The 21,154-nt window shown below is 41.0% G+C and overlaps 1 long non-coding RNA gene across 1 annotated transcript in view; it reads left to right on the top strand.

Annotated features, from left to right (window-relative positions):
- Positions 1-245: 245 nt before the first annotated feature.
- Positions 246-21,154, top strand: part of LOC137472378 (uncharacterized) — a 28,967-nt gene continuing 8,058 nt past the window's right edge. The window contains exon 1 of the long non-coding RNA XR_010998138.1: positions 246-658. This is a non-coding gene — a long non-coding RNA (uncharacterized lncRNA). The remainder of the gene's footprint in view (positions 659-21,154) is intronic.

The following is a 21,154-nucleotide window of genomic DNA, read 5'->3' as shown; positions in this document are numbered from 1 at the left end:
AAAAGAGGTATTTTTCATTTAATCTGTCTGCATTGAGACATAGTATGTTTGCTTGTTTATTTTCTTTACTTATCAATCTGACTCTGTTTCAGGATGTTCCTTTCAACAGATTACAAACCTGCATAGAATGATCCCTGTCATTATTGTAGTAATTTTCTGTGCAATATTACTGACTTCAGCACAGCTATTTGCTATTTTGGTTAAACTGAAAGAAGGCATATCCTTCTTGCAATAGATGCTTTATCAAATACATATCTTAAATCTATTGCTTTCAATAATTAAATCAACTTTGTTGATTCATAAATTTTTGGCCAAGCCCAAACAAATCTTCCACTTATCCTATCAGACATGTCGCTCCACTCTACACTTTTTAAAATCATTATTAATGGAAAGAAACAATTAATATTAGAAAAATATGTTTTAGTAGCTAATGGTTTTAGAAGTTGTTATTTTTCTAATAGAGTTTATAATTTAAGAAAGGAGTTCACTCATTTCCAATGTATCTTAAACCTTGTTTTGTACATTACTGCAAATTCATTGAGAAAAAAAACCAAGGAGGCATCAGAAGCTAATATTGGTGATGAGAAGGATAAAAGCAGAAACCCAGCAACAAATACTTTGCCTGTTTGAGCGAGAGATTTGAAACTTTCCCCAGCTTGTGAGTAATATCAGATTCCCCCTTCTTGTCCCCACCCTCCTACTGAGATCAAAAGACAATATTCCTGCCTCTTTGTAAGCACTGTGCCATCTGCACAGCTCCATTTGTAGCAGCAAAGTCCGACTCACCCTCTATTCCCTCGCTTTAGATGTATGATACATCTCTGCTGCCAGAGATCTGATGTGGAAGGAGCAGTTTTCTTATATGTGAGCCTAACAAATTGAAACCTGCCCCCTGTGCTCAGTCCTATCTCAAACAGCTTTCCACAAAGTCAAACATCAAGACCACAGTCAGTGTTTTGAGGCAAAAAATGAAGAATGCATGCTGATTTTTTTACTGCCGCAACTGTAGTGGACAAAAATGCTGTATATTAAATATTTGTGGCCTGCTGGAGTTATCTGTTCTCTTCCTACAGTGATAAAGGTAATAGGTATAGGAAGCTACATGAAATGTTCTTCAGACAGTGGCCTCTCTGTCACCATTCAAAGACATGTTGAAACTCCAGCTGACTGGAGATCTGCCTGGCCCTGGTGGTCTAGAGAACACAGCTTATTTTAGTGCAGCATGACAAATCCAAGCTTCCCATGGGTATTTCCAGCACTGCAGGTTCTCAGGTCAGCCATTCTCTTTGCCTCAGTGGTTTACTGTCATGGTAAATGCACACTATTTCTGATTTCAGGTTCTAGATTTTGCCCTTTGATGCTTCACAGAGGGAAGTTCAAAACCTTGAAACCCTTCTGTGCTGCATTTCTTCCTGTGATCTCTATATCATGCTACAGGTTTTGTATCTGCTTGAATTACAGGGAATATATATCTACCTCTCAGGAAGTATGCCAAAAGTGTGGATGTCAGTAAGACCAAGACATCCAGGTCACAGAAGTATGACCCCTTCTGAGATCTTGCAGTGAAGCTCCAAGTCTGTGGAGCTGGTTGGGGAAGAATGAGGTCATTCACTATCCCTGCATAGCAAAAATGGAGCAGTCTGCTGTTCTTTATAAAGACTGAAGAGCCAGGCCACAAATATTCAGGAAATGTCGCTTGCCAACAACAGTAACAGCTCTGAACAGGTCTGGAGGTGGGCTCTAAGGAACTGCAGTACTCACACTGTGCCCAGCCAGGGTCTGCTCTGACTCAGCCCCCTGAGCCAGGTTCTAAGCTCTACCAGTCCTCCCATTTACTGAGCAGCACAGCCCTGCCTGCCGTGCTGTGGCCAGAAGCAGTGAGCTCTGCTGCAGCACTCTCCCAAGGGGACACTGAGGTCTCAATCCTGCAGGACCCAGAGCTGGCTCCCTCCTGAGCCTCTCTTTTGGAAAAGAGCTATGATGTAGGACACCACCACCAGTGAAGAGGACCACTGTTGTCCACCACCAGCACCTGGTGTTGAGCCACCACACATACACATACTGTGGTTTTTTTTTTTATCTTAATGGCATTTTTTAGTGTGCCAACAGGACTTCCGAGCCTTCAGGATGCATTGAGGTTTTTTTTCAAGTTCATTTCAAATGGAAAATTTAACTGTGTATTGTGATTAAAGGAAACTTTTCTGTAAGCCAACAGCTGGCTTTTCAAAAATATTACCCATATTTTTAGCCCAGAATCCCCTCTGAATCACTTTTTCTTGAGTTTTGAGGTTTTACCTCCATTTAGACCACCATCATCAGCAGTCTTCTCTGTTTCCCCAAGCGAAGATAGAACAGAACCCAGCCTGTTCTCCTGAAGAAACAGAACAGGAAGCCAGCGTACTAAACTCTGATTATTTCTCTGGCTCTGTGTATTTCCTGAGAGATCTTGAAACAGAATCATATACACAAGTTATTTAGCTGGAGGTGAGCTATGAAGATAATTAAAAAAAAAAGAAAAAGAAAAAATATGGTGGAGGGAGTGGACAAAGCACGTGATGGCTTTTGCAACAGCAGACTATAAAATGCTACTCTCTTTGAGGTGTATATCACAATCAGAAAACAAATTTCTGTGCTTTAGGCTGGTCTACTTGCTTTGAAAGAGAGCATTCAACAGCTTTTGCTCTGTGAATGGGTTTCTTGTCTTTTGGGTGGGATCCAGGCAGCGCAGTTGCATAACTGTCACCAGACAAGCCTACCCTTAGTCACTGTGATGTGACCATGGATGGGCATTTTTGGGAGTGCAAACATAGCTCTCTGTTAGTTTTACTGGTTGCTGTGTATGCCTGTGAATCCTTCTGAAGAATAGCAGCTGAAAGGGTTTGATTCTCTTCCCATCAAAAATAAATTGCAAAAATTGTATTGATTTCAGTGCAGGAGGATTGGACCCTTAGCCTTCAAGAAGATATTTAATATATTCCATTACTAGCATCTTAATGGGATACAGCTACACCATGCTATGCACACGGAGCAATATATGATACAGCTCCCTCAGGCTGCTTGACAATATGCTCTCCACTTCAGAGACCAGTACATAAATACAATTCACATGCTCTGTCTTTAGTCATGCCACAGTTTTGTCAATCACATCACATTTTTCTGCCTCAGGCTGCGGTGTGTGCTGTTAACACATGTCTCCGGACTCAGGTCAGAAAGTGCAGGGACAGCATTGCATTGCTTCTGTTTTCATGGGACTTTCCTGTCTTTTCTTGTCATGCAATTAACTTGCTTCATTCTTATTTCGGCATTATTATTATTATTGCTTACCACACAACATCTATTTAATGTAAATACAATATAATTTGTACAATTCATTCTACTGTATTTTTTCAAGTAGATGTAAAAATGCTGAGGTGTAGGAAAAAACCTCTGTAGCATATGACTGTTCTGAGTAAGTGAAATCCACTAATTTTCTCAAATTGCCTCCAAATCTTCTTTCTTGAGTTTTCTTCCAGATGATTTTCTACCAGTGATTCTTTAGAATTGATAAATTATCATAGGTTATCTTGATTAACCTTTGAATTCCTGAGAATTAGCAAGGGAAAAACCTTTGGCCCACTTACAAAAATATTTTTCCCAAGCATAGAGCCAGTCAAAGGTTTTGGAATTTCCATATGAAATTTCACAAAAATGGAGAGGGAAGGGGAACAACCATCAGTATTTCTTTTGTATTTAACTGACACCAAACACCCTGCAGCTGGAGAGGCTGGATGGTGGATCAGGTCAGGGGTTCTTTGCTGCTCCCTATCTTCATGGGCAAGGTTTCTCCCAGGATGTTGGCATTATTCTAGGATTTCCTTCCCCCTCTCTCTCTGGACTGATTTTGCCACGGCCTAATGTACACAGCAATGAAGTAGATGAAAGCTGACCAAGGGCATACAGAAGGCAGTTCAGCTGTAACTGCAAATCCCTCTTCCTTCATCCTTGTTGACTGACCCCACCCATTAGAAAAGCTTTTGTCTAAGAAAAGTAAAATCAACATAAGACTATGTAGACGGGTGACTTGCTTTGTCTCCATCAGCAGCAGTAGCTGGATGAACAAAGAGGCTGCTCAGCTTCCTGTACTTTCTGGATTCAAAATGGAGAATACCTTACAATAACAGTTACTTCTTTCCTCTTGGACACACTTCTTCATAGAGAAAATGTAGCTTAAAAAATCACAATGTCTCTATCTGGGCTTTTTTGTAAAAATTTAGTGGCTTGCCTCTAATGTTTCTAATGCATAAACATTCATTGCAACCACTGTAAATCTTTTAAAGCAAAAGAGAGTGAGAAATGTTAATGAAAAAGGGGAGAAAGGGCTTATTTTGAGAAGTTTCTTTCTCCGCTGGACATCGTAACAAAATGTAAAAGGCAAATTGCTCTTCAAAACATGCAGCTGAAAGGAACTCCAGTGGTAGGCAGGCACACAGAGCCACATTCTGGCCTCCAAATATAGTTTATGTTGTACCATCCAGATGAAGATGGTCACTGTATCATGGCAGAGCTTTGCTCTGGCCTTGTTTCTTCCCTTTCCTTGAGGTGGCCATGGAGCCTGTCTGGGTGCACAGTATGGTGGGACCAGAGCTCTGTGGAGCTGGGCAGGGCCCTGCCTGGGTGCCCAGCTCTACCTTGGGCTGGGAGAAGGCACAAGAGGAATGTGTTAGTAAATACTCAGGGACATTTTATCTCTTGTGGTGGGGTCAGCTTAAAAGAGTGATTTCTGGAGTGGTGAATTTCTCCTGGATGATTTGAGATGTGTGTTCAGCCCCACTTTGTGTTCATTGTGGGAGCTTGACTTTATTTAAACTGGTAAAAAGAAACTGGAAGGGAGCTAAGGTGTCTTTGGCAGCAAGTGAAATATGTATTGGTCCTGTTAGCCGTGGTCCTGCGCCCTCAGTGGTGCGAGAAATGGTGCAGTAAGGAGGTTGGGGAGCTGGTGGACAATGCCTTATGCTGCAAAATCCAAGTAGCTGTGGAAATGTAGTGCTGAGTTTAGCAACAGAAACAGGGGAATCACTAGCCTTCATGATAATTTGCAGCTTTCTTGTAGTCAGACTAAGGAAACATTGGAGAGAAGTGGTGGATTCACCATTCCTGGAGGGATTTTAAAGACATGGGATCATGGTTTAATGGTGTATTTGGCAGTGCTGGGTTAATGTTTGGACCTGATGATCTTAAAGGTCTCTTCCAAACTAAATGGTTGTATGTAGCACATGACTTTGTGCTGCTCCTTTAGGAATATGTTATTCACAGGGAGGGAAAGGCTGGCCAACCGAGCTTCAAGAAACCAGTCCTAACCCCATCCTGGACTTTTCTGCAGCTGCAGCGGGGAGACCTGACAGAGCTGGGACAGCCATGCCATTTACCTGTGGGCTGCTGGACTGCCGTAGGTGGCTACAGCCCTAGCGCTGTGGCCCTGCCTTGCTGTACTTCTGCATGCTGGTTTGGGCCAGCCAGCTGTGAGTGTCATCTTAATTTCCTTCATTGGTAACATGACTAACGAAGTCTTTTAGACACCTTTGCTTTTACAAATCTCTTCTCTGGTGCAGAGAGAAAATGTCCTTATGTGAGTACTGGACAGTGCAATGGGTCTTGTCTCTAAGCAATAGCATAAGTTCATTAAGTCCATGCTGTCCTGATTTCTCATTCCTCACAGATAGTTCAGCATGGAGTGTAAGCCTCTTTCTGCTCTAGGCACTCTGTGGTCTGATTACAGCCATGCAGTACCACATCCCCCTCCCAGGGGACAGCTGATGGTACTGCAGCAGCTCAAACCCTGAAAGCTTTGGTTTTGGGAAAAGGCACACAAAGACTCGCAAGAAACAAAGGGGAAAAATACCACCAAATTCTGTGGAGTAAACAAGATCTGGTTTGCAGAGGCTGACTAGAGACAGCTTGTCAGAGGCACTTCCTAAAGTCACAAATTTTCTTTGCTGCCTCTGTGCCTGTTTCCTGAAGGACCTGAAGTGTTTTCATGGACTCCAGATGTAAGACAATAGGTCGTGTAATTAAATACCCAAACCAAAAGCATATCACAGCTGCTAAATTGTATAGTTAACGCCAAAAGTCAGTATTTTTACATCAAGTGTCTTTTGGTTAGAGGACCTCAGGTACAAACCCACAGAACAGCCTCTTCTGCCAGGCAAGGCAGGTCTTAGGATCTTAATTATGGAGGTCTTCATGTTGATTATGCATCATGTGTGAGAAAGATAAAAGAAGTAATTTTTGTTTTGGTAAAATATGTTTATATTGGCATTTTTTAAATGCTTGTGGAAATATTCCACTCTCAGTTTAGTCCCAGTAGTACAATGTTCGTAAAACCCAGGGGGGAAAAAAGTACCCTAGTATACCATAAAAATTAAGTAGGATGTGGCATTTTATGTAAAACAACAGGGTGAGGTAGGAAAAAAATCTCTGTACTAATTCTGAAAAGGGAGCAGTTGAAGCAATAGAATTTTCTGCATGAACAGCTGCTCATTGGTGTAAGCACAGGTTGCTGGATTTGGCCAGTCAGTACTAAATGAGTTTTGTTAAAAATAAGGCCCAGGTATAGTTTTTAATATATCCTATAGGCACCCTTTCTTGTGATTTTATCAATGTCCAATTGAAAGGAAACTCATATGGAAATAAAGAGACTCATGTGTCACATCCTGATATTAGTGCAGAGTTACATTTTATGGCCCATGTTTCAGTGCAGCCCTTGAGTGATCTGTTCCAATAATGCAGATAACAGCCAGTAGGATGATTCACCCATCAAGCAATAATGAGCAGCCGTTGCATCACCTTCTGTTGTTTATTGTACCCTCAGGCTTTTCAGAATACAGTTGCCTTGATAAAAAGATAAAAGAAAGGAACATAAAACTTGGGTGAAAGAAAAATCTTATTAAACTGAATCTACTTCTTGTCTCCTCTTTCTCTGTTCTCTTTAAAGTTATTATTAATAGAGTTAGACTGTTTGATAGTGAGCAATGTTTGAATGAGATCCATTGCTTGTGGAGCAACACCTCTAAAGGCTCTTGATGCTTTAGTCAATGAATAGATGAGACTCAAAGAATGTAGGATGGATTAGAGCCAAGTCCAGCCCAAGAGAGAGACAGGTACATTATGGGCCAAATTCTAAACACTTTGTTCCACATATTTGCATTGTCCGTAGGTCGGTAAGAACTCTGCCAGCCTAAGAGACCTGAGTAAAACCTGAGTGATCCCCACAGGCTTTGAAGGCATAATAATGCTTACTTATGTCTCAACCTCCTCTCAGAGTTCATAATGAGCATTAATTAAATACACCTCAGGGCTCCCTAAGTAAGAGTAAAATTCTCTTACTCCCACTAAAGAGAGAGAGGAAACCAGTCTTTGCACAGGAGGGTTTGGAGTTTCTTCTGGCTCTGCGTCTTATTTCAAAGGACTTTGAATGGTCAACTGGACATCAGATTTAGCTGTGACCACAAAGATTTAGGTGTGACGTTGATTCTGTGGCTCAATTTTCAGGAACTCTGACCTCTTCCAGCTCCCCATAACTTCAGACAGAGATGTTACTTAGAGATCCATATGCCAATATTCTATTTATCTTTAAGAACATGGGGTAAGGCAGTTATCTATTTAGTAGACAGTCAATATGAATGATGTTGAAGATAGCTAGTGTACTTAATTTATGTGAGGTAGACACCAAGTGCAAACTTAGTAATAAATACACCTAATTTGTTAGCCTCAAAAGTCACTAATATGAAGTCCTCTCAAGTCACCAAAGAAATAATTCAACAAATTCATTTAAGCAGCTAAAACAAATACATTGATCTGAATGCGAAACAAGGCACCAGACTTCACTCTGGGAGGGAGCACTGACAAAGTCCTTGTCACAGAAATGGCACTGGATGTGTCTGTGTGAGCATAGCATACAAAGAAATAATGACATAGTTTATTGACTGTGGGTGCTGAAATAATTACAGGAGCAAACCTCAACCACTGCCATCATAGGGCCATTTGCTTAAATGTGGCCCATGTGCCTAGATAAGGTCTTCTGATCAAATGATACTTCAGTTTCCTAGCAGCTGTTTCACGACCAGCACCCACAAGAACCTTGACAATGGTGAAAACTTGGAGGGTGAAGAGGGACTTACTGTACAATTACAAGTTATCATGGTTCATTCTCTGTTTTGCTGCTGCTGAACAGATTCCACATGTGACCATAATCTGCTCATGGGCATGCAGGAGCATTTCTGCTCCTTCTGTGTCAGGTGGTAGCAGTAGCAGAGCACTCTGTTTAAGCCCACTTGTGGAGTTTAGGCCATGACCAACACTCATCTCAGTGGCAGCTGAAGAAAGCAGAGAATAATGTTTGGCTCTTTTAAAGAGCTACATGGGAGAATCAGCATAGGACTTTTTATCTCTAGAACAGGCTCCTCTTGGGCTGTGAGTCCTGCAATACCAGGCAAGTGTTTACATGCAGATCCCCCACACAGTCTGCCTTGGAGACTAATAACCTAAAGCAAATCATCTGCACACTATGTGCAGGTTCCCTTCATATAGACCATATAGCTCCAAAAGCATATGAGTGTACACACTTGTAAGAGTTTCATGCTAATTCTCATATTTATTTCTTTGTATTATTCCTAAAGTTTTACAGAATTAAATCACTCTCCCTTTTCCCTAGACTAAATCATATTCGCAGCACTTCTACTTTTCTGAAGTCCTCATGGTTTCTCCAAGCTTTCTGTGGTACACTTATAAGTAGTGTTCAGTTTATAAGTTGTGACATTTTCACTTAAGTTTTTTATATCTAGATTATGCTGTAAAAACTCACATTCATTTAGCTGTCTAAAGTAAAGGAAAAGTTATAAACTTTTGCCCCATGTCTGAGACAAGATTTTCCTTATGGCAAAGTGACCGTCAGGAGGAAACTAGCCAGACAGTCTGAGTGATGACCTGTGGGGGGGTGATGGAAGCCCCTCTGGGACAATGCTTTTTCCTGCTTCTGGAAGTCCCTCCTATTTCCACATTGGCTTCTGCATCCGGTACTTTACCAGGATTCTCTTTCACATCAAAGCATCTCTCCCCGGGCTACACATGTAGGGGCACAGCCTTAGTTTCCATGGGAAATAGTTTTATCCCAAAGGAAAGGGAAAGAAATGTTTGGTTTAAACATGCTTAACACTCCCCCTTCTGTATAAGGCACTCTGTTGTTGCACTTTCTCTGGTCCCTTGGGGTATCAGCATGCTCTTTACCACACTTATGCTTATTTTCTTAGTTGAGGTGTTTAGAAGGGGCTGTGGGGAAATTTTGCTTTCATCCACATTGGTTAAATAAGCATCATCGGGCTGAAACCTTGCTAAATTAATTGCACCAAATTATTTTTTGTTGTTTTCACCCTGAGGATGAGTTGGTCCCAGTTCTACCATTTAAAAGAACTTCATGATGTAGACAACCTGGAATTCGTATTTCTCTTCTAAAGTTATTAGAAATACAGAAGGAGCCAATGTATGGGTCATAAAGCTGTTGCTTAGCTTAGTTAACAGATCTCTGAATTTATGTGCAGGGATCCATGAATTTTCCTGGAAGAGGAAGTCAAGGAGGTGTTTTTGATAAAAAGTTCAAATCAGATATGAGTTGCCTACTCTGTATTTTATTGAGAATTTTGTGCAACTTCAGTCAGCCCACAGAAGAAAAAGAAATCTCTGGAAATGAGACTGCTCTTGAGTTGTGTGCTCTTCTTGAGTAAACAAGCTACCAGCAAAAGTTGCAAGCTTCATGATAGCAGCTACAACATCTTAAGGTTATTGATGTGATGAGGTTTGTAGCTCATACCGATCTATAAAACAGATGGGCTTTTGAGTGCACAGTCCCTTTTCTAAGCTTAGTAAGAAGACAATAGCGTGTTTCTGGTTTTACGATGAGTATGGGACCTCTCAAAACTACACAAAAAAAAGTGTTTGTTGGTAGCCATGACTGATACCAAGGAGGAAACACCCAATGCTTTCCATGGTCAGGATTAAACCAAGACTGAACACACTAACCACACATGTTCCTCCTTATCCCAAAGACTTACAAAATATGTAATTTGGTAGCCCAGTTAATCCCTTTTTGAAGTCTCCTGAATTTGTTTGTTTTTCAACTGTTGATGCCATTAGTTCCTCCCCTATTTCCCTCCTTGGCATGTAATTTCTTTAGGTTGGTTGCTCATGCCTTCAGGGTTGCTGGGTTTCATTCCATGACAGGCTCTTTGATTTTGCCTCTGTTTGGGGGTGGGTAGGTTTTTTCGTTATTTGAAGTGCTTTGAATGCTGACTTTAATTACATTGCCTTGTAAGACGCTCTTCTACAAGGGTTGCTGACTGCAAGGCCTCTGACTGGCTCAGGAGCCATGCTGCTGGGTGGAGAAAGTGCCATGGAACACATGTAAGTGTTTTATAAAGACAGTAGCCACTGAAGTGCAAAACTGATAAATTGCCTTCAAGAATGTGAGACTTTGTGTTGTTTTGTTTGTTTTATTATATACGTGTGTGTATCTATATCTATCTATATCTATATCTAGATCTAGATCATCTATATCTATACCTATATCTATATCATCTATATATCTATATCTATATCTATATCTATATCATCAGTACTAACAGAAACTAAAATGCTTACATCTACCATGGAAAAGTGCTAAATCTGGAAACAGATCTCTAGCATCTCACTCAGAAGTGTGGAGTTTTTCTTAGCAATGGATTTTCAGGCAGGGCCCAGCAGAGTTGAGGATGTAGATGAATTGGAGACCGTCCAGAAGAAAGCAGCAGGAATGATAAAAGCTTTATAAAACATGAGTGATGAGGAAATGTTAAAGAAACTGAGTTTGTTTAGTCTAGAGGAAAAAGACTATGGGGGAAAATGTATGAGGTTTTCAATATGTAAACAATTGCTTTAGAGAGGATAGCCATCATTTGTTCTCCCATGGCCACTGTGAGAAGGATAAAAAACCATCAACATCATTTGCAAGAAAAAAAAAAGGTGAAGCTATGCTTTGGGAACTAGATTTTGTCTGGATATTGAGCACATTCATTGGCAGATTTGAGAACAGGTTAGACCAACACCTTACAGGGAGGAGGTGGCTAAACCTTATTCTGATTCATGGGAAGGTATAGGAGAAAATGACTGCAGGAGATTCTTTCCAAGACTTGCAGCTTTATAAATTTATGAAGAAGGACTTTGAAGGGAAAATATTCGAGCTGGGTGTAGTTGCTTTTTCTAACTGGTAACTCCAGTCACCCTGTTGTCATTTCAACAGTAAGAAATGAAGTCTTCCCTGTGTCAGCTTTTTTGGAAAGAGTTTTTAAAGCCATACAGCTAGTCTGTTTAGCAGAAGCTCCCATTCTTTCCTCTTTTTTCATCCTCTTAACATTCCTCCATAAGATGTAAAATATGTTTTGGTCTCCTGCTTGAAGGATTTGGAGGAGCCTCATTCAGCTTCTCCCACTGGTTTGAAAGAAATCCCCAGTCTGCAATCACAACCAATCCAGTCTTTCCAGCGGGGAAAATGGTTCGTGGTACCATGGTGGGATAATACAGTTACACGTTTTAAGTATCACACCTCAGGCAAATTGTTCTGGGCCCTCACTGCCACCCTGAGGAAGTTTTCAATACACATTCCTGTGATGTTATGGTATCAGGCTTGTCAGTGTGCACCAACCACCATTGTGTGGTCAGATTTGTAGCCCTGTTTGCAACAACAGAAGGAGTGTGGTGTTTGCTGTGCCTGAATAACAGTGGGGTTAAAATAATCTGGGAAAAGGTGCCTTCTGACCCAGCCAGCTGGTGGGTCAAGGGCAAAGTGGAGGAACGCTGAAAAAACTGAATGCTTTAGTAAGGGTTTGAAAACCATTAGAAAACATTTCTGCAACAGAGGAGGTTAACAGGGAACCTTTAGAAAATGTCTTTCTGTGTTTTTTACCTTCGAAGTATTTTTCATGGAATGATAATTCATTTATAATTAATTGCTTATGGATTTATTATTACCAATATTGATTTCACTTGACAAAGAGAGACATAAAGTTAACAAGTGTGAGGCATTGTGTGCAAAACATGAAGTACCTCCAGGTTCATTGAGATGCCAAGTAGGTTGATCAAGAGCCAAGCTTGCAAAATGTGGCATCAGGGGACCCCTTACTTGCCAGTCTGCCAGAGAGGACAAGAGTCCTGGAGGCAGAACTGCCATCAACTGAGGAGGCATAAGCAGGCAGCCTGAGCAGGCCATGGGGGAGGTAGTATACTTCAGAGATTAAATCCTATGTGTCTTAATAAAGACAACTTCTCTCTACAGTATCTTTCAACATTCTGTTAATTAAAAAAAAAAAAAAAAAAAAGAGAGGACTAGGATAAATTTACAAAAATAAATAAATTAAAGAGAAAGTAACTTCTGCCAAAAAATGAACTTTCATGTTCAGCTTGAAACTAACTTCCCAGGAGCCAGCTTTCTCAGGGAATAACCTGTTATCAGATAAAGGAAGGACTGAATAAGAAAGATAATTCCTTTGTTATGAAAGTCATCCCCCTTTATCAGGACATTCTCCCCCAGCTTTTAATGCTCCCTGAATTTCTTCTGATCTCTTAGCATCTTTATATTTTCCCACCTGTCTGTCAACCTCCTCTGAGGGTATTTTCCTTCTTGAAGCTAAACTTTGCAACACAACTAAGAGAAAGCAAACAGAAATTTCTTCAATCACTCTCATTGCTGAAAAATTCATAATCATTTCTATAGCCAAAGGCAGAAAAGCTAATTATTTACTGTCCCAACCAGTCTAACACCTCCCGGGAAAATGTGCTATTGAGCTGGCTGCACTGATGCATCTGCAGCAGGCAGCTCTCATCGCTGGGACCCGTGTGCCAGCATCACCAGTGGGACTTCTTCAGCTTTGAACAGATCTGCTGCAGCAGGGTAGCTATAAGGCAGAGGAGCTCAGCCACCAGGGACTGAGAAGACAGCAGCATCTTGCTTCTCTCCCTAGTGAACCTTTGGGCCATTTTCATATTGGCATTCACAGAAAAGTGAGCTATTTAGGAAAAGATTGTCATTTTTCTCTTTTCAAAGTGCAGCCCATTTAAGCTTGGTACATAGGATATAATGGAAAAGGAGCACCAGGAGAATTCTGGCTGATGCAAGCAAATACCTGTCCAAAATTATTCACTGAGTTGTGGCTTTGCCTTTCTGTTTATGTGTTTGTTTGCCTTTTATGGAAGATGGTTACTGCTGTGAGAGATTTGGACTTGCTCTCTATCCCACATTATATTGCTGTCAGATTTCACTGGAAGTTCATCTATATGGGCATCCTCTTCCTCATCCTTTTGAGGCAACACTTTCCCTCTCTTTCTTATGTATCTTCCAAGGGCCTTTCACAATCTGCCTCTAAACTGAGTTCTGATCTGACATTTGTGACTTTTCCCTTAAAACCTCAAATTCTTTAAACTGCCCCATCCAAATTCCCAACAGACTCTTCTTTCCTGTCCTTCTCTTGCTTTTTGTTGTCAGCTGGAGTAGACTTGCTGCATTTCTCAGTAAATACTGAGGAGGATAAATCTGAATACACAGACTTTACTGAGGTCTCACCATGGGCTACCTCAGGTACTGTCTGCTGTTCTGCACTAGAACAAGAAGAATAGTCAGAGTGCTATACTATGCAGTTATTTACCTGGTCTCTGACAAGCTTTAATTACCCTTGCTGATTAAAAATACCTGGGAAGGCTAAGTGTGAATGATGGGGATCTAGCAGAGGTGGATGGTCAGGGATGATAGATCAGGCATGACATGATGATAGTACAGAGAGGATAATGTGCTGTCAGCACTGAAGCTGCATGTGTCAGAACTACAAGAAGCAGCAGATCTGAGATAGCAGTGATGGGAAGGGCCCTGCAAGGCAGGAAATGAATATGAGGGAACAAGATGCAAAATGGAGAAGAGGGCATTGGGATGTCAAACATATCTATGATTGGCAGGTGCAAAAAGGTAGACTCATTCCTTTTCACAGTGAATGTTGTGGAAAGGACTGTGGTATTTTTAACCCTTGGAACTAGATTAGGCGATTGTGATATGCATCATAAATCCACCAATCATATTTGTAGTCCTAGCCATGTATCCAAGACTGCCTAACTTCTCCCAAGGACACCCCACAGAGGTGCTTGTAGATTCATGCAAAAGCAGAGTCTCCATTATGGTAATTAGTCTAGACTTCAATACATCCAAAGAGCTGCTCAGAACTCTGCTCGGCTATTGCTCCATCGTGGCCTTTCCCACCTTGGCTGGGTCACAGTTCCTAGATGTCCCAGCTCTTCCTTCCATCAGGCTTTGGCTTCCTTTTGCAGCCCTGTCTCAACACTTTCTCTCACTGTCCTGAGCACAGCAGCCACTCTGTCAAGGCCAAAGGCTCCCACCTGCCCGTGAGGGGCAGTGCCACCTCCTCCCAGCACTCAGCTGGGGTGCCTGGCTTGCACAGCTGGGGCTGAAGCCAGCACCATTCACCAGCTGTAAGGAAAACCTCTGGGTAGTTAAGTCTGCTACTGTTTCTGGCAGAATAATTATACTGACATGTGCACAGGAAGTTTCTACCTTTTCACGTGTTTTCACTGAGAGAATTCGGCGTTGTTTCCCAGGGTTACTATGAGCTGATAGACTGCAGACATGGAGCAATGGCAGGATTTTTCCCTTGTGAAGGCACAGGACTAGTGACTTTCCCCTACAAGGAAAGCCCTATTCCCTTCTTCCCATGCTTTCACTCTCCCATCCACCCAGCACAACTTGATGTTGCATTGATTGAGTAAATTGTACAGAAGGATGCGAACATCTGGGTGTTGGCAGAGTGTCTCCCAGATGGCCAACACTCTTGCTTCCTTCTTTTTCAAGATGAAAGGGTCCATTTTAAAGCCAGTTAAAAGAATATTAGAGAATTGATCCGAACACAACAAAGAGAATATGCCAAGAGTTACATTTTCATCCTCTACTGCCCTCTATTGAGAATGCATACATCTGCAGAAAAAAAAAAATCTAAACTGCAGTTATTAACAACAAAATTCAGCATAGAGTTTTATTTCCACAAAAAAAAAAAAAAAAAAAAAATCACTATTTTTAAAAGCCCGTATGTTCAGTTCCAAACAAAGCTTAGAATTTTGCTTTTTGACATATTTGTTAATGCATTATTTTTAGGTTCCATACATGAAGGCAAAATCCTTCCCTGGGATATGCTTACAGAGAACCTGTTATATTAATAACCCAACTAATAACCAACCTGTTATAATAACCCAAAATAATCCATCTGGGACATGATGATGCCAGGTGGAAGCTACTTGGAGGGTTCTATGTACAATGTGTTCCACATACATTATAGCAAAGACCCTTTACTTTCACCCTGACCAGCTCAAATGCCAGCGGATGAAAGGGCCATTAGCTATATTAGTCATGCTTGGAAACTAGAATGACGAATCATTTACCTAAAAAAAAAAAACGAACTCAGAAGAAAATGTGCCTCTTGACTTTAAAACAACTCTCTGGCAGTGTGATTCTTTGGCAACATCATTCCTTCTTTGGCAGTATTTGTGGAAAAATGTTGAGGAACAGAATGAGTTATAGTGATGCTAGCAAAAAGAAGACAGAACAGATTATCATGTCCTGTATTTTTCTACCACTTTATCATCTGAAGAGCTCTAAAGGCTTACAAATAATTGTTTACAAATTAATTTTTTGCAAAGTAATTATGTGGAGGTAATTATCTGAAAAATCAGAATGGACAAGCAAAGATTAAATTTGGTTTTGTTTTATTAAAAGGGAAATTTGAGGAAAGAAGTTCAAGTCTAAACTGTTTAGGTCTAAAGCCTAAAACTAGAATCCTCCATCTCCTCTTGTCCTTTCAAACAAAAAAAAATTAATATTCACAGGTGTGTAGCACTTTCAGCTATATAAAGGATGGCAGGGGATTCATATTGGTAAACAACATGACCTAACATTTTTTGAGGTGAAACTGTCCCACTTTCACAATGAGGACATCTTCATTGTAGAATTTAAGAGTGAAAAATTATGTGTTCTGGATAAAGCTGTGATAATTTGAAAATTAATTTGTGAGAAAATTTCACCTATTTTGGATGCTGATTCCAGGTAAGAGTGGGAGAAGTTTCACTTCTCTGAGCTTTCTTCATTTCCCCACTGTTTTCAAAGGTGCTCACTGACGTTTCTAGGTCCTCTTCTTCCAATGACCCCTAAGCTCTGACAGGCTTCCCCCAGCCCAATTTACTTCTTCCTCCCTTGTATACAAAATGGTGTAATTTTTACAGAATTTGTATTTTCTTAACTATTTTCTGCGTCCCAGATCTATAAATTGACTGGCTTACATTCCAGAAACTTTAGTCCTTCAGTATAAACCTAAGCACTCTGAACAGGGAGCTGGGATCTCAAAAAACAAAGCCCTCTGCTCCTAGAGCTCTTATGGCATTTCATAAAAGCAATAATCCATCTTTTGCCAAGAAAGGATTCCCTCCCACAGACCATCTATGTGGTTTCCATCTGCACATTAATTGGAAACTGCTTGGGGTAAAAAAGTATTTATATGTTTCGAATTGCAGCTGTTCCCATGCTCTGGCAAGGTGCAAGGGAGCTCTTTTCCCACAGTCCAGCCCTCCAAGGAGAAACCACAAGCTGACTGCAGACCTGGAGCACTGAAGCTCTGGGGCATTTGGGTGGCATCAGCTGGGCCGAGGTGGAGCCGTGTGCCAATGCTCACTACAAGGAGCTGTGTGCCTGTTTGCTCTTGGGCAAAGGGCTCTGCAGGGCACACTTCTGCTTGCAAGTCTTCAGCAGTGTCTCCTTCTCTCTGCCAGCCGTGCTTGAAGGAACATGTATTTCTGCCACGTAAACGTCTTTAATGCCCCCAACATTGATGCTGATGACTTCCTTCAGTACATAAGTCTTGAAACACCTGGGAGAAACCTAAAAACACAGATGAGAACCCTCAGCATAAAAACTAAGCTGAAAAGCATCAGAGGCTGAGCAGACAGAGCACTTCTGTCTTACTCAGACCCTCTCTGGAAACAGGGACTTGCCCATACAGAAAATTACAAGGACCTTGAAGAACAAAAATGATAACAGGTAGATAGGCTTTGCATTGGTCTTACCAGGAATGGTCCAGCAATCAGTTTATCAAAACAGCTTTTCCATGTGCAAGGGCTAACAACTTTGGCAACATTAATCCTCAAGGAGCACTCACAGAGCAGATCTAAGGAAGATTTTATTCAAAAACTGCTCTGGCATCTCCACACTTAGGAAATTATAAGCTCAAGAAACTGGAGAAGGGGCTTAGATGGCCTGTATCCTAACTGGAAAACTGTTTTGAAGACTTGCTCTCTGTGCTGATCTTCCCTGTAAACTCATCTTGGGATCTGTAAAAAAAAAAAAAAAAAAAAAAAATCCCCAACATTTATTAAACATCAAAGCAAGTTTATCCATGACATGAGAAACATTCCATGGGTATTATATTAGCAATGGATCCAGATGGTGATCTACTGCAGCTTAGTAACCTGAAAGATTTTTATGCTGCTCTGAGATAATATTTTTCCCAGGTCTAAAATCAGAGGAATTGACTGACAGTCTTTCTGCATCAAATAAATAATGTGAAGAGCCAAATGGAATATATATTTTTATGATTAAATGAGTCAGCAGGTTAGTTTTAATAGAATGTAAATGCAGGTTTTATGGAAGAGATAGTACATAGCTAAATGCTATGCACCAGTTTTCCATTGCTACAGGGATTTCACTGCAATGTACTTAAAGCCCCATCCTATGTTTCAGCAGGGCTTAAAGTCTGCTAGTGCTTTGAAATGATGAAAGCAAATGAAATTGAATAGCAAACAAAAAAAGTCCAGACATGATCAGTGATGATGAGAGAATTCCAACTGGGTCCGCTTGGGAACAGTGATCAAGAATTAAGGTCTTGATTTTTTTTAAGCTAACAAATGAAGCTTCTTTATTCTACTTAAATGGTATAAGAAAAGCCCTATTAAAGAGAGCTAACAGTTGTGCTAATCTGCAAGCTACATCCCTATTGGCCCCAGTAGGGGGAAAAAAAAGGAAAGACTTCTAAAAATTTTTAACGAAACCCACAGAAAATGAGAAGCGCGAGAGGTAACTCTAAAATGTGCAACTTTGTTTCTGTGGAAGAAGGAAAAAAGTCTGTTTTCACAACTGAGTGAAGAGGCAGGAGCATGAGATGCAGCTCTCATCCTCTGCACTCCAACCTCCAGAATTTACAGTCTGCAGGCTGGCTGCAGAGGGGCTCTTGCCAGGTGTATGAAGGTGTTTTTTTTTGGGGTGTTTTTTTTGGGTTTTTTTTTTGGTTTTTTTTGTTTTGACTGAGGATTTGATCCCCCCAGGCACCTGCCTTACCAGGATTACTTGCATTTTTGGCATGACTGATCTCAGCAGGTGGCTCTGTGAGGGCAGTGTGCCCATTCCTGGGCAAGCCAAAATATTGGCCATCTCTGCTGTCACATTGGCAGCCTTTAATGCATGCTCATCTCCATATAAGTATTGCTTAGGCTCCAAATTTGGCCAGTTGTGAGATTACTGTGCCATCTGTAATCTGTACCCTCTCCTGAATCTCTGTCTGGCTCGCTGGCTAAGGGGATCTTTCAACACTCCTGCTGTAGCTCCTTCCTCCATGTCCATGTGCTCTTGGTGGCACCACTCAGTGCCACTGACTTGACTCTAGCTGCCAGGGAGAGCAATAGCTGTGAAGATGTGTCAACATCCCTGGCTGCCAACATGGGGAGGCAACCTGAATGCATGCCCAGGACTCCTCGGGAATTAAGATGTGGCTTCTAAATCTTGTGGCTGTCTCTGCACAGCCCTGGTGACCTGTGCTGGCTGGATTAGTGACAGAGTAATGCTGTGAGGACACTTTTCCAGGGCTGGTGGACTAATCTCTCAGCAGGGGAGGAGAGAGAGGAATAGCACAAGCAAGATAAGAGAGAAGATCCCTTGGCAAATGTGTAGCAATAAGTTAGGAAGGAACCATTGCTATGAGAATTGAGGACAACATGCCCTCATTAGTCTAAGACATAGAAAAGACAGGGAGTGGCATGAGGTGTACAGGGACGAAGGATAAAACTTGGCCCCGTTGTAGAATTACATAAAACAATAGTTGAAACAGAGGCTTACTTTAGTCTTTTTTCATATGGACCAAGCCCAGCTATGAATTGGTAACCAAAATACAATTTTGTCCTCATCTCAAGTCAGTGTTTAAATACAAGTGATGAGGAAGAACTCTCAGTAGGACCCTGAGCTCATTAAGAAGAGAAGGCTCAAGGGGAATCTTACCAATCAGTAGAAATACTGAGTGAGGGAGAATAAAGAACCCAAAACCTGAAATACAACAAGTATTGAAATATGGGAAATCCAATTTATACTTAAAATAAAATGTATTTACCATGAAAGTGGTCAATCACAGGAACAGGTTGCTCAGAGAGGTAGTGGAGTCACCATCTCTGAAGGTATTCCAAACCCAACTCCATGCAGCTTTTTGCAAAGTGCTCCAGCTGACCCTGCTTTGAGCAGAGGGATTGGACTAGATGGGCTCTAGAGAACCCTTCCAGGCATTTTTCCCTTTATATCTAATCTCATCATGGATTCAGATTGCACCCTCTTGATGAGACCAGTACAGCTCTTAAACTCCTGCTCAGCAAACACATGTGAGATATCTCATGGAGATGCATGTTTTTACATGAAGTTCACAAATCCTCCTACACTTTTAGGTAAACATTTGCCCCTAAATTTGCAAGCTATAAAGTGCTTCCTGATTTGCTGCTAATGATTACATCAGAGCAGCAATGAATTCAAGGCTAAAATGGGGGGGTCTTTCAATGAGCCTCAGAACATCCAGCTGCTGCACACAAACCCCATTAGTACAGAATTGTGACACTAAAATGGGCCAGAGTTTTGACAGTGATTTCAGTGAAAGCGCAGTGAAAGCGTGGTGAGGTCCTTGGGGTTTGGCAATATTTTTCAAAGGACCAAACCTGATTCCTAGTACAAGGAAGCATGCCCAAGTTACATGGCTCTATATTTTAAATAGAACTTCCTTTTAATAACCTGGATTTAATGTGTTTTACAATGTATTTATTATCTCACACTGTGATATTTTGTAACTTAGATTTTCAGCTAACGAGTAGCTCATCTAATGAAAATAATGATTTTTTCATGCTGTACTACATGGAAACTTAAAGTATTTCAATTAAACAAACCACCTCATTAGTGTGCCTTGATAACATAGTTGAGTTTTCTTTGATATGGTCAGAAATATCTAGCATGCTTTTGGGATGCAATCAAACTCTCCAATAAACTTGTTGCTAAAGACAGCTGCCTAGCACCATGTATTTCTTGAGCAGTCAAATGACCTAGTTTAGAAGTGTTTGAAGCCATTTTATACTCTGGAAGGAGAACAAATTAACCTTGTTTAACAAGTAGTTTTCAATTTGTGTTCAAGCACTCTCCTGCACTCTACCATCTCCAGAGCAGTAGTATGGCCTTATTTCACCCTTCCTCTAACATATCCTATATACTTAATGCTACAGCTTTGGGAAGCACCTCTCATCTGCTGCATGGACCCTGGGAGGGGTAGTGTCATTGCATTCAAAATGCATTTGAAGCCACAAGTCCTGTTATCTGAGGTCTGCTTCAGGTTTTTTGTACTTTATGAAGAACTAAAAGAAAATCAGAACCATTGTTACCTTTCACTCAGATTTATTTTGCCTGTTCCTTTGAAAGGCTGGTTCAATTGGATATTGCCAAGATAGCAGAGGACTCCGTAGGAAAAACCCAGCTTTTGGTTGAGACAAGACCAAACTGATCTTTACTGCAGAAGATTTCTGTGGCTACAGCTAATTCTATTGGGATATGGGGTCAGACCTGTGGCTATCATAAATCAGCATATCTCTGTTCAGGGCACTGGTTTTTATCAGATGAAGATCTGGATTCACATTTCCATAGTTTCTCTGAGAATGAGCATTTCTGGGTAATATTCTTTCCATAAGGCTAGTGTACATTGAAGTTACAGTGAGTTGCTGCCTTTTAGGCTCTTCCCTTGAAAAACTTGGCTCAGATTTG

This window comes from Anomalospiza imberbis, chromosome 4 (genome assembly GCF_031753505.1).
Source record: "Anomalospiza imberbis isolate Cuckoo-Finch-1a 21T00152 chromosome 4, ASM3175350v1, whole genome shotgun sequence".
Lineage (NCBI taxonomy): Eukaryota > Metazoa > Chordata > Aves > Passeriformes > Viduidae > Anomalospiza > Anomalospiza imberbis.
The sequence above is the reverse complement of the archived record's forward strand: the minus strand, read 5'-3'. Positions and strand labels throughout refer to the sequence as shown.